At 39.3% G+C, this 12,043-nt stretch overlaps 1 protein-coding gene across 10 annotated transcripts in view; it reads right to left on the bottom strand.

Annotated features, from left to right (window-relative positions):
- Positions 1 to 11,694, bottom strand: part of LOC120774345 (potassium voltage-gated channel protein eag) — a 93,533-nt gene extending 81,839 nt beyond the window's left edge. For 9 of the 10 annotated variants that reach the window (XM_040103924.1, XM_040103914.1, XM_040103919.1 and 6 more), the window contains exon 1: positions 11,189 to 11,694. The gene's annotated coding sequence lies outside the window, so the exon portion shown is untranslated. The remainder of the gene's footprint in view (positions 1 to 11,188) is intronic. The other variant, XM_040103916.1, reaches the window with a different exon arrangement.
- Between the last annotated feature and the right edge of the window lie 349 nt (positions 11,695 to 12,043).

Here is a 12,043-nt window from a genome sequence, read left to right as displayed (position 1 = left end):
AATGGTATAGCAAACTTTTGGGTCTGCCTACGCTGAGTGTGAGACTCAAGCAAATATTGTAGAGAATACCGAAAATCCGTAGAAGGGATAAACGAGTTTGCTGGAATATCAAGCAAATATTTATAACTGCATTAATGCTCTTTGTCGTTTTTTTGTTAATTTGTTGAGATTCTATGAGATTATGTCAGCAAAACCTTGAATTGCTGTTAAACTTTTGAACTTTGCCGTTTTTTTACTTCGCACATCCCTAGTCAACCTTTTGAAACTGGAATGTGTAATTTTTTTTTTGGCTTCTCACTAAAAGCGCTTTCGTTTTTGTGTCAAATATTTACTGACTTCGGCTTCCGCTTAGATAATGTATTTCAACATATTTTTTGAACAAATTTCTGACTATTATAGGTGGGTTGTATATTGGTAATTACAAGTATTTCTATCTCGACCTAACATTCTTATCCACAGCTAATTCCCCATAGTTCTACAACTAAATGTCTCAACTAAGGTTCACACAACCTTCAAGTAACTCAAAACAAGAGCGTTTCTCAACTGAGCTGAAGAAGACCATAGCTTGAACTGGTTATGGTTATCGCTCAGATTTATGTGTCTGTGGGTACGGCCTATGGTTCTCTTCCACCTTTTCCATAATATTATACTGAATATTTCCCAGGATACCGTCTATCCTAATTCTAGTGTGTCAAGGCTGTGACATGTCCTTGCGCAAGAATTGTGTTGTAGTCTCCCTCGAGTCCTCGATGTTGAGTCAGACTTCTGAAAATTGAATTTGCTTGTTTATGGTGCATAACAAACCATAGTAAGAGAATGCAATGCGTAATTATTGGCTCACTCTTAAGGCTGTGAAAGCGCCATGTCCGCCTTCCAGCTAATTTAACACCTTATCGTTAACTCGGCAATTGCTGTCGTCAGCAATGCGAAAGGCAATTGATTAATCAAATATGAGCACAAAGCAAGGCGCAAACATACCCACACACAAAAGTACTTGGCTGTAGTTAAAACAAAGGCAATTTATTTATGCTCACAAATAATTAAGTTGCCACAGCGAGCGCAGTGTGGGCAGGTAAACGACTGGAAAGCGAACCAAGAAAACAGAAAACAATGACTGAACAACGATAAGAAAAGCAAATAAATCAGTTGCTGTGTGATTTTAGCATACGCCGCAACCCTGTGGGAAATCTGGAATCGAAAAAATGCTTTAATCTGATATCAAAAATATAGTTTTTCACTTTTTTTTACTTTGGAATAATAATCAGAGATCATATGAAAATTGCGATTTGAAATTCCAATGTTAATCTGCGATCAACAAGCGATTACTTGAATAGAAACTTAGTTATCTTAGTGAAACTGGCTATATATGTATATTTCTTGACACCCAAGAGAGGTCGGTCAGTAGCATGGGACACCTGTGTGGTAAACTTGTTTAAACGTGAGCGTGGGTCCGCCTCCTAAATAGTTGTGAAGAGTTTTATAGGAGCGTGACATCGCCCAACTTTAGATAAAACCGTATGTCTCAGGAACTATCCTAACGATTTCAACGAAGTTTGGTGTGTGAGCTAACCCATATAGAGGGTACCTATCACAAAATGAGCGAAATAAAATCAAAACCACGCCTACTTTCCATATAACAAAATCTTAAATTCCAGCTGGTTTTTTCAATTCCAGTATACAACATATATCGAGAAAAAACATTGCATAAGTAGATGTTTAATCATATATCTAAAACTTGTCGAAATCGGGGTATAACTTTTTAGGGTCCCAGACACCAAATATCTAGACGTCAGTGTATTTAGTTGATTTTTTCCGAATATACCGGTCATTCTGTGAGCTTTAATATTGAGATTTGGAGAGAATAGTTTTGTTATGACAATGGCCTTTTGCCAAAAATAGGTAAAATCGGGGATAAAATTTCGAACTCCCGGTCGATTTTGTACCGCATCTAAAGATTAATATAAAAGTAATCTTAATGAAATTCAGGATAATTTTCCTCTATTTCGATATCATTCTTGACGCTCCTAGTCGCCGAATAACTACTACGCAGCTTTCAGCTACGAGCTGAATTCGATTAGCCGCCAATATAAGCAATTCAGCATAATTCCAAAATGGTTTCTACATCACCTATTATTACTTTCATTCCAAAAAATCACCAAAAGTTGTTTTAAATACAATTCAGCAGTATATTAAGCAAACATACCACATTGCCGAATATGTCAATCGAAAGAAATAAATTCCTGAGAAAATATTTCATTGCCATAGTTTTGTATATTTCAGCCTCCGGTAAATAAACCGACAAGAAAACGAATATAACAAATATCAGATATCCTTCACACACACTCACACACAGCTGCTGTGGCATGACATAAATTATGTTATGTATGTCATGCCATAAATTGTCAGTTTATTGACATGATTGTAATGGAATGACAACACATGTGCATTTGCACGTATAAAAACGCATGGTGCATGCAACAAAAATGTTGCATAATCACGTATACAAATATATATTAATGCAAGTATGTCTGTCGGTGTGTTTTATCACATTTTGGCTTTTTACATTACATTTTTCACATATCAATTTCCGTTACTATGAATATTGTCAGCGCTGCTTGATTTTGCGCCATTTTCGTTTGGTATATATGTATATATATATATATAGAAACTATACATATTTACATCATATACACATACACAGCGTGTTCTCATCTTCGGAAGTATCGAGTTTCCTTCAAAAGTAATTTAAAATGCATTGCACAACTCTTTCAACAAATATGCATATACATATGTATGTATGTATGTATGTATTTACATATATGTATGTATGTTTCATGGTCGCAATATGTGACACTGTGCAAATTAATGTTGTTGTCTTTATGGGGGTGTTATTTGTGATTGCTTTTTTACAAGTCATCAAACCAGCAAATGTCAATTTTATCACTCGCTATCAACATATTCGACCAATTCTGCTGTTGATGCAACAATATTTGTTTATTTATGCAACGGCAATCATTTTGTCTTGACTCCAAAGGGAACAATTGTGTATTCGCCCATGAAAATGCTGTTGGAAATTTTATTTTATGTTTTTCATAGCAATTTTGTGTGCTGAATTGTGCGGAATTGCGCTGAATTGCGCTGAATATAACTGTTATGACCTGCACTCAATAGCAATACTATTATGTGTACACTAAATAATTCCAGTCAAGCGCTGAATATGTTAGCGTCTTATCTTTTATCAATTTTTAGGTGTGAATGTTTGTTCTTTAGTAAAAGCAATCGTACTAAATATTAATAAGAAGCGCCATAAATATTTTAAACGTTTGTTTAAGTGTTTATTCTCACATAAAACTTGCAATATTTTACAAAAAGTTATTTATGAATTTAGAATCATACCAAAAATAATTTAAATATTAGCTGAAATTTTATGTTGTTGAGTAAATGTGAAGACACGAAAAATGGTAATGTTACTTAACAGTCTTCGTACTCAGCACTTAGTCCCTTAAAATCTGCCTTAATTTTCCAGCTGAATTGAGTCACAGATAACTTCAGTGCACTGAATGTAACTAAAATAGATAGAATTGTTGAACAAATGTGAAGACCCTAAAAATGGTAAAAATTGTACCTAATAGTTTTCGTATTCAGCACTTAGTCCCTTAAAATCTGCCGTATTTTTCCAGCTGAATTGAGTCAAGGATAACTTATGTGCGTTGAATGTAACTGAAATAGATTGGCAAAGTCAAGCAGATTGTTTGACACAACGTTTTGCTTTTTTTAACAAGCTGAATCGCGCTGAATAGCAAGCAACCATACTATATAATGCATTCGGGGTTTCAAAAAGTAGTTTAAAAACCTGAAATAATATCTTGAGCTGAATTACGCAGTCATAAAAGCAAAGTGAAGAAAAATGCAAAGATTTAGTCTTTAGGCCTTAGGTTTTTACGTAAGTAGAATATTACTGATAACGAAACGAATTAAAAGGAGAACTAAACCAAAAGCAAGAATACTAAAAATTTTGGGTAAATATTGACAGAGAATAGAAAAAAGAAAGTATACACAAAAATTCCCTAAGCAAGAAGGCATGACTAAAAGCTAGAAATATTGCGTGCAACACAATCGGCTTAAATTGCAATCTAATGTAATCTAATGGAAGAGGTTAGCAGCCATAGAAAGGGCAACCGTCAACGCCAGCGAGGGCTGAGTGAGTAGTACGAAGTATAGGCAAGTATATTTGTAAAACGACAAGCCAGGAACAACAAACGCCAGTGCAACTTGCGGCTGTGTATGCCGCATGAAGCATGCTAAGTCTTAATTAACGAAAGCCGCAGCCAAAGTGCGCAACAGACAGAGATAAAACCAAATAAAACAAAAAACCGAGCACGATGTTTGCGTGTTGAAAGAGAAACTTAAAAACGCAAGTAGCGAGAAGCAAACGACGGCACAGCAGGCGCGTGCCATGGCCGTCGTGCCACGTATTAACCTGCCTCCTCCACACACACGTGAACCCACGAACCCACACAGCCACAACAGAGAGTAGGCTAAGAGCGTGTTAATTAGCCGCGCATGTTTTCAGCTGTCGGCCATGTTGCAAGTAGCTTATGTAGCCACACGGTCGTTGCACACCCATTATAGGCGTGTACGCGATGGAAGCCAAGCAAAGCAAAGGTTAATGTCAACTTATGTCAGCTGCGTAAGCGCTGCGAAGAGTGGCGCTAAAGAGGCGCTAATGTCCAACCGACGGCAGGAAATGGCAATGGAACTTGATAATTGCAAGACATTTGCATGCAAATATGCTGCGGCAGTGGCAACAAGGCCAAATGCCAAAGAAAACTAAACGAAAATAGCAAATTTAAAAATAAAATATTTTCTCGAAGCGCAGAAAAACAGCGGCGCTTGAGTCTACAGACACACACGCGCTTTGACTTTTAAGCTTGCAGCGAATAGAGTGCCGCGTCGCAACTGCTGGCGCGCGACCATCAATCAGTCGCAAGGTGTTTGCCAGCCACGAAGACATGTGAGTTGTGCAAACCCAACTTGACAGCTGACATTTGAGGCCATTCGACGCTGCCACTGTTGCACGTAATCAAGCTTGCGGTGAGCTGCAGTGCTAATGGCAGGCGCGCATCGCTCGACTGTCGCTCGGGCGCGTCCGTCAGTTGGTATTGTGCGACAACTGCTTTACCGTTATTGCATGAGCGTTGTTTTTGTGCTGCTTCGGTTGTTGTTATTGATTGGTCGTGTAGCTGTGTCACAGTCACATGGCTTGGTGTTGCGGGTCCCCAGCGTTTGCAGCGCATTTCAAATGCAGCGCCGCAATTGTTGTGTTGTTTCCCCAAAGTTGTCGGCAATTTAAAACTTTCACCGTCTGACTGAGTACGGCGAGTGACTTACTTCCTTTCACTGGTCGGTCGGTCGGTCAACAGTCAAAGGGGGTTGGCAACGCGCCAAGTGCTTTAAAAGCAATGGCAATTGCAATATGTGTCACGCAAAATAAACACGACTAAAATGAGGTTATGTGGCAGAAAAGTGAAAATAAAGGAGATCTCTTCAAATGCGGCAAATGCAAGCAGAAAGCAAAGGAGCTGTACGAAATTTAAAACATTTTTCAGTAGAGAGCATACATTTTCGTTTTATTTTGACAATTTTATATAAATTTGTTGTGTTTACTGCTTCTGCGAGTCTTTCTTTTGGGGTCAGGTTTGACGCTTATTATTCCCGTCCTGCTATATGGAGCAGAGGCATGGACGATGACAACATCTGATGAGTCGACGTAAAGAGTTTTCAATAGAAAGTTTCTACGAAATAGTTATGGTTCTTTTCGCATTGGTCCCGGGGAATATTCTGTTATCTGGGTCCGTCATGAGTCGGATTACTTTCTTTCGACTTCGGAAATTAGAAATTCTAAATATCGAAGATTTTTATTTATTCTATATCGATTATCCGCCTTAAGGTTGGCATATTCACTCTCTCACGCACTTCCCAAAGAGTTAATGTTTATTCCTTATACATTTTACCATACACTACATTCCAGAAGACTTTTTTATTTTGAAAATTTTAAAATAATGAAAATATTTCGAGGAAACCTCGAAATGAAATTCGTTTCTGAAGATTCCTCCTCTTTGAAACTTGGTTATAGTTCTCAAGTATCATAATTTTTCTCCTAGACCGCGAGAGGTAAGGAAACTCAGCTAGCTTGATATGCCGGCATACAAACAAAGCAAGTGATTATTGTTTTCTCAATATCTTGATTTCTATAGATATGCCAGATTTGATATTACATGTACACATACACTCGAAAACCCAACGCATAGTCACTCGGAGGAAATTGGAGCAGTCGGATATAGCTAGCTTTAAAAGCCACTGAGCAGGATGTGGCAAGCGTTTTTAGTAGAATTTCGGTCAGCTCACACACACACAAGCACAACCACACAAAGCGGATCAGCACACATACAAGCAAGCATTTTAAGCGCTACACGAGGTAAACAATGATGCATAAAAGCACAATAGCACATCCGCACTAAGAAAGAAACCAGATAAACATTATTTTCGTTTTTCATTTGTCATCTCATGCAGATTAACTCTAGCGCTTAACTCTACTTATATTCGCAAGCAACGCCGGCAATACACAACACAAACAAAAGAGCTGGCAGTATAAGCTGAGCATGGCGGATAGCAAGCGTAATAGAAATTACGATGCCAAGGCAACAACAGAAACAGCAGAATACAGCTAGCAAGTGCACATCCACACATCAATAACAACAACACACAACGCACATCAAGTGTAGTTGACTTTAGTGACTGAAGTGGTAAAGTCAACTGAAATATTCAACAGCAACTGGAGCCAACCGTCACTTCCGCTTACACGCACACAGCCATACATACACGCACACACAAACAATAGATATTTTCACAATCCTTTCTACAACAGGATTAAGTTGTAAAGTGTATTGGAAGGCGAGTAAAAAGAAAAGTAGTGAAGCCCGACCGCAACGCTGTGGCTCTTGCGGCAATGCGGCGCATGAGATACTCGATGAGATATAATACATATGTACATAATGTATATATGTATATGTCCATCCTATCTACAAATATATATATTTTATGTTGCATGCCTTTTTTGTTGTTGCCGCGGCGCGTATGTGCTTACCACACAGCAGTTATTGAGGCATATGTTGTTTAATATGCAGATGCTCGCTTAAATATTACAAGTAATGAAGCTGCATGAAACGCAAAGTGTGGACCGACACATTTCCCGGTGTTTATGCGCCTACGTAGCAGTAGCCGACGCTAAGGCTGCGTATGTGTGTGTGTGGCGGTTGCTTAATCATGCAGGCGCACTGCTTCTGCTGCTGAATTTTTAATTTTTCAATATTTGCTTGAATTTCTGACTTGGGAAGGTTCGCGTTCGTTGAAGCACTCGCCATCGTAAGCCCTTGTTGCCTTTCATTTTTTGCATCTGCGATGTACGCACGGGCTGACAACAAGCATAGCATACTTTCGTAGCTCAAATCAAGTGCAAGACGAATGGACTCACATAAAATATAATGGAAATGGCAGACTCAAACGTAGCAAGCGCATAAATTTCATTGCCAAATTATTTTTTATAGATTTCGCTGCTTTGCTTTTAAAGGCTTTCAAAATATCACTTTAAGAAAAGCACAAACCCGCAAGTTCACAAGCCCACAAGCTTAGCAATCGTTAGTTGGCCATAACAAGCGTAAAATTCAATAAAATGCTGTTAAAGGTCATATACCATGTTTTCCATAGAACCACATTTATTTGATGCCACTCCTAGTCTACTTTTATACTCCAAGCGCAGGAAAAGCTCCCGCTTGCGAGTATTTAAAGAAAAATAAAAATTGATTGACGAAATGCACGATATCAGAGAGTTTTGGACTTGTCGTAGATATAAAAATAATTGAAAATGTTGCCACAACCTGCTTCACAGAACTTAAGAGAAAAATTCTTGCCAAGCATAATTTTGATTAAAACCGCTGAATTGCAACGCGTTTTTTTCTAAATTTTTGGTTATTCCTAATTCGATTTTATTAAACAGAATCTCATGTGTTTCTCCAACTTTCCACATTTGTAGCTTTTTCCAAAGATTTCTGGTTTAGAAATTACAAACATTCACAAAACTTGCTGCAGAAAATGCATATAATTTGGTTGGAAAATCATGGACTTCTACCAGGCGATCAGAGGCATGTAGCCAGCAGCCGTCGAATACAAAAGTGTCTTAGACTTCTAAACAAGAACTCGCAGAAAAAATCAAAAAAATTTGGAAATTTCTAATAGAATACCATGGAATACTATTTTTTTCAAAAGAATTCCAAAAAAGTAATAGCGGCAAAATGTTTGCGATTTAATACCATATTTTTGCAGGGATGAATGTTTTGAATTACTGTAAACAACACAAATAGCGCACATACTTATATCAAAACATTCGGAGTATGTATAAAGAAATATATATAAAAGATGTCAAACTTTACGGTAAAGTGATGAGTTACGAGATTCCAACGCTAGGGTTGCCAAAGATATCGATGCAAGGTTTTGTCATCGTCCTTTTCTCTCCAACTTATCAAAACCACCGATATCGGATCATTACAGCCTATACATAGCCGCTATACAAAATAATCTACTAAAACACTATTATTTGACAAAACAGAACTACGGACTGTTATAGGTAGGTAGGTAGGAGTGCAGCCCTTTTGTATTTCGGGCTCAATTATAATTAGCTGTGCCATTTTGTGGCACTAGTCGTGGACCTTTTTATTATTGCTATTCGTTTCACCTTCTCTTTCAAACCATTTTGTGGTTTCGATGAAGCTACTAATGTCCGATATGCTTTTGTAGACATCCATTTAAGGTTTGGTGCTTTATGGATTCCACGTGTTCTGTGTCGGATCTGCGATAGAGCTGGGCATTCATAAAGAAAGTGGAAAATTGTTTCCTTATTTCCTACTAGTTCGCAGCCTCGGCAGATGTTTTGTAGGTCATACCCATTTTGGACGCATGTTCTCCAAATGGTCAATGCCCTGTTATGGTAGCAGTTAGTCTGTAGATACTTTTCCTGGACTTATTTAATAAGTCATTAGTTCTTTTCTTGTCATATTATGGCCATATCTGTATTTTTTTCTATCTGCTATTTGCCAATTGTTGAAATTGCATATTGAGCTCTCTCCTGATCGATCCTAGCGGGCTTGGTAATTAACTCTGTCTCGGGTTCATTTATGAAAGCTCCTGCCTTTGGCAACTCGTCTGCTTTTTCGTTGCGGAAAATGCTCCTGTGGCCGCGAACTCAGATCAAGTCTAGGTCGAGCTTGCCTTCTAGTGAGCTCAGTGCCTTCTTGCAGTTAACGACTATGTTGGAATTAGTCACGAGCGACGACAAGGCTAAGAAAGCCGTCTGGCTATCCGTGTATATTACTGCTTTATGTATCCTCTCGTAGTTATTCAACAAAGCTTCGCAAGCCTTCCTTATGCCCGTTCGGTGGACGGATGGAGAGGGAAATGTCCGGACTATTATAGTAAACATATATCTGTCATACAAACTGGCCGATCAAAATCAAAATAAAGATTATTAAGCCATAAGAAATGCAGTTTTGGAGGGCCGAAGTGACCTTTTAATACATTTTTGTGCAATTTTTGTGCAATATTCCTCGAGTGCATTAGTTTAATGAAGCATTAGTCGTTCGAGCTACACATCTTACACCGATTCATTTTGAAACCCCATATAGGGGTTTCGAACGTTTCCATCAGTGAGCTACGTACTTGTAACACATTGATGTGGCGGAGATGGCTGATAGGACACCTTGCTTATGGCACTATATCAAAATTGGCCAAAAGCTACCATCAAGTACTACTACCAAAGGTAAAAACTCTAACCTATTTTTCCTTTTTATATTAAATACACTTTAACAACCTCTCATCATGCCAAAAAAGTTCTTAGTAACCAAGAACATGAGTTCCAGAAACTACTTCTGCAAATCGAATAAAGTTATTTATACCTAAACCATTTAAGCCCTCTTGAAGTTAAGTCTCCTCAGCTGGTTGGTTCTCTTTCGCATATTTTTTCACGACATTTTTTTCTTGTAATTCCCATTAAACTCAAAATAATTGTTTCTTGCTGCCAATTTTGCCACAAATTGTATGTTTCGCTGCTAAAATAGTTTAAAGCGCTCGTAAAAGTATGCAACAATTTAGCGATTCTGTTATGTAAAAGCAAATCATCAGCTTTAATAAATGGCCTTAAGATTTTCGCACAATCAACACAACGCCGAAAGCTACACAAACAATACACACGCAAACACAGCGTCTTGGCACACCATCGCTTGGCTGAAGTATACTTTAAGGCGCCACACGCGAAATTGTGTCATTTTTGCTGCCGCTTTGTTGTTTCTTATGCGAAAGCTAAAGAAGAAAGTCCGTTTGTTTTCCATTGCAATCGTAAATCATAGAGCACACTGCTTCTTTTTGTTGGCAAAACTTTCGCTGAACGCACACTTACACTTACACGCTAGTATTCGGGGCGAAACTATGTCAGTTACTGGTATTTTCATATTTAATAAGTGAAAGGGAAATACCAAATGTCATTTACTCGAGCTCCGCAGTGTGTGTGTGTGCTTTCCTTGAAGTGTGTGTCATAATTCAAAACGAACACGCGACGCGAAAGCGCACGAAGCGACGCGCAGCACTCGCGCGAGTCTTTTGGCGAGTTAGGGAGCTACGCCAAAGCACACAAGTGAGCGCACATTTACACACACACACGCGCTGATGCATCCTGTTGAACGTGGTGGGCTCACAGGCGCTCAGCGTTGGCCAAGCGGCTGTAGTGACGGAGGCGGCGAGGGGTATGAGAAATGTGCCAAAGCGTGCGAGCGCACGAAGCTCCACCGCCCGAATGGCTGACTGACCAACTGACGAGTACATTAGGAGCTGCGACCGACGTTTACTGGCAGTGGGGCAGTAAGACAGGGTGAAGTCGCATGGCAAGGAACCAGTCGTCCAGCCAGTCAGTCTGTCTGCCATGGCGGTGTGTATGTGTAATTTGTGACTGTGTGCGTGCCCATTCGTGCGTGACATATACATATACTTTATTTGTGCTCGAATTCGTACGCATTCGTGTGCGCGTGCATGTGCGTATGTATGCTTTTCGGCTCACTTCACTTTCGAAAATCCTTCCACTTACACTTTCTTGCCTTGCCGCCGACCTGCTGCTCCTACTCCAGTGCGCACCGTTATGTTTCAGCTTATCGTTGTCGCTTTTGTTGCCGTTGTAGTCGTCGTCGTCGTCGTGACTCGCTTGCCACTCGCCTCGCCACGCTCAATGTCATTACACAATAATTTCGCTTTGCTTTCAAAATTTCACTTTTCATCACCTTTACCGTTGCGATTTTCGCAAATTTTCCCTTTCGTTGAATACACGTTTCCAATTACGATCACAATTTTTCACTAGAGCTAGAGCTGGTCTACTTTTAGGCGTTTTAGGGCAGGCAACGCGTATAAATTCACATTTTCACATTCTCTTTTGCACAAAGTTCGACCGAATTTGAATTTTTTCTACGATTTCTCAATACTAATATACGCTTTGGACATAAACTAAATATTTTTGTTGTTGTTGTTGGTAACTTTTCAATAACGTTTATCCCCACACACACGCACACACATTGTCCGCGCCGTTGTAGCGACACAACGTTGCACTTGGTTACGCACCTAAAAGTTGACTACGAAAACGGCACGAATTTCATTGGCAACGAACCGTTAGCCCGAGTGGTGGAATTCGGCGCACCGGTCAGGCGCGTTTTGAGTGTCACCAGTACAGAGCGGAGCCTGTGCATAACTATGCGGATGGGAGAGCGCGCGCTCATTTGGAGTTGTGAGTGTGAGAACGAAACAAACAGTGTGCGCTGTGGTTAGTTTCAAACAGCTGTTGCGCGCTGAGTGTTTCTAAAATAATTTTATGCATTGCGGCAGCATAGATTAATTTAATTTTTAGAGAAACATTTTTATATTGCACTAATTGGAATAGTTAAGGTTACGCTCT

The sequence above is a fragment of the Bactrocera tryoni genome, chromosome 4, assembly GCF_016617805.1.
Source record: "Bactrocera tryoni isolate S06 chromosome 4, CSIRO_BtryS06_freeze2, whole genome shotgun sequence".
NCBI lineage: Eukaryota > Metazoa > Arthropoda > Insecta > Diptera > Tephritidae > Bactrocera > Bactrocera tryoni.
The sequence above is the reverse complement of the archived record's forward strand: the minus strand, read 5'-3'. Positions and strand labels throughout refer to the sequence as shown.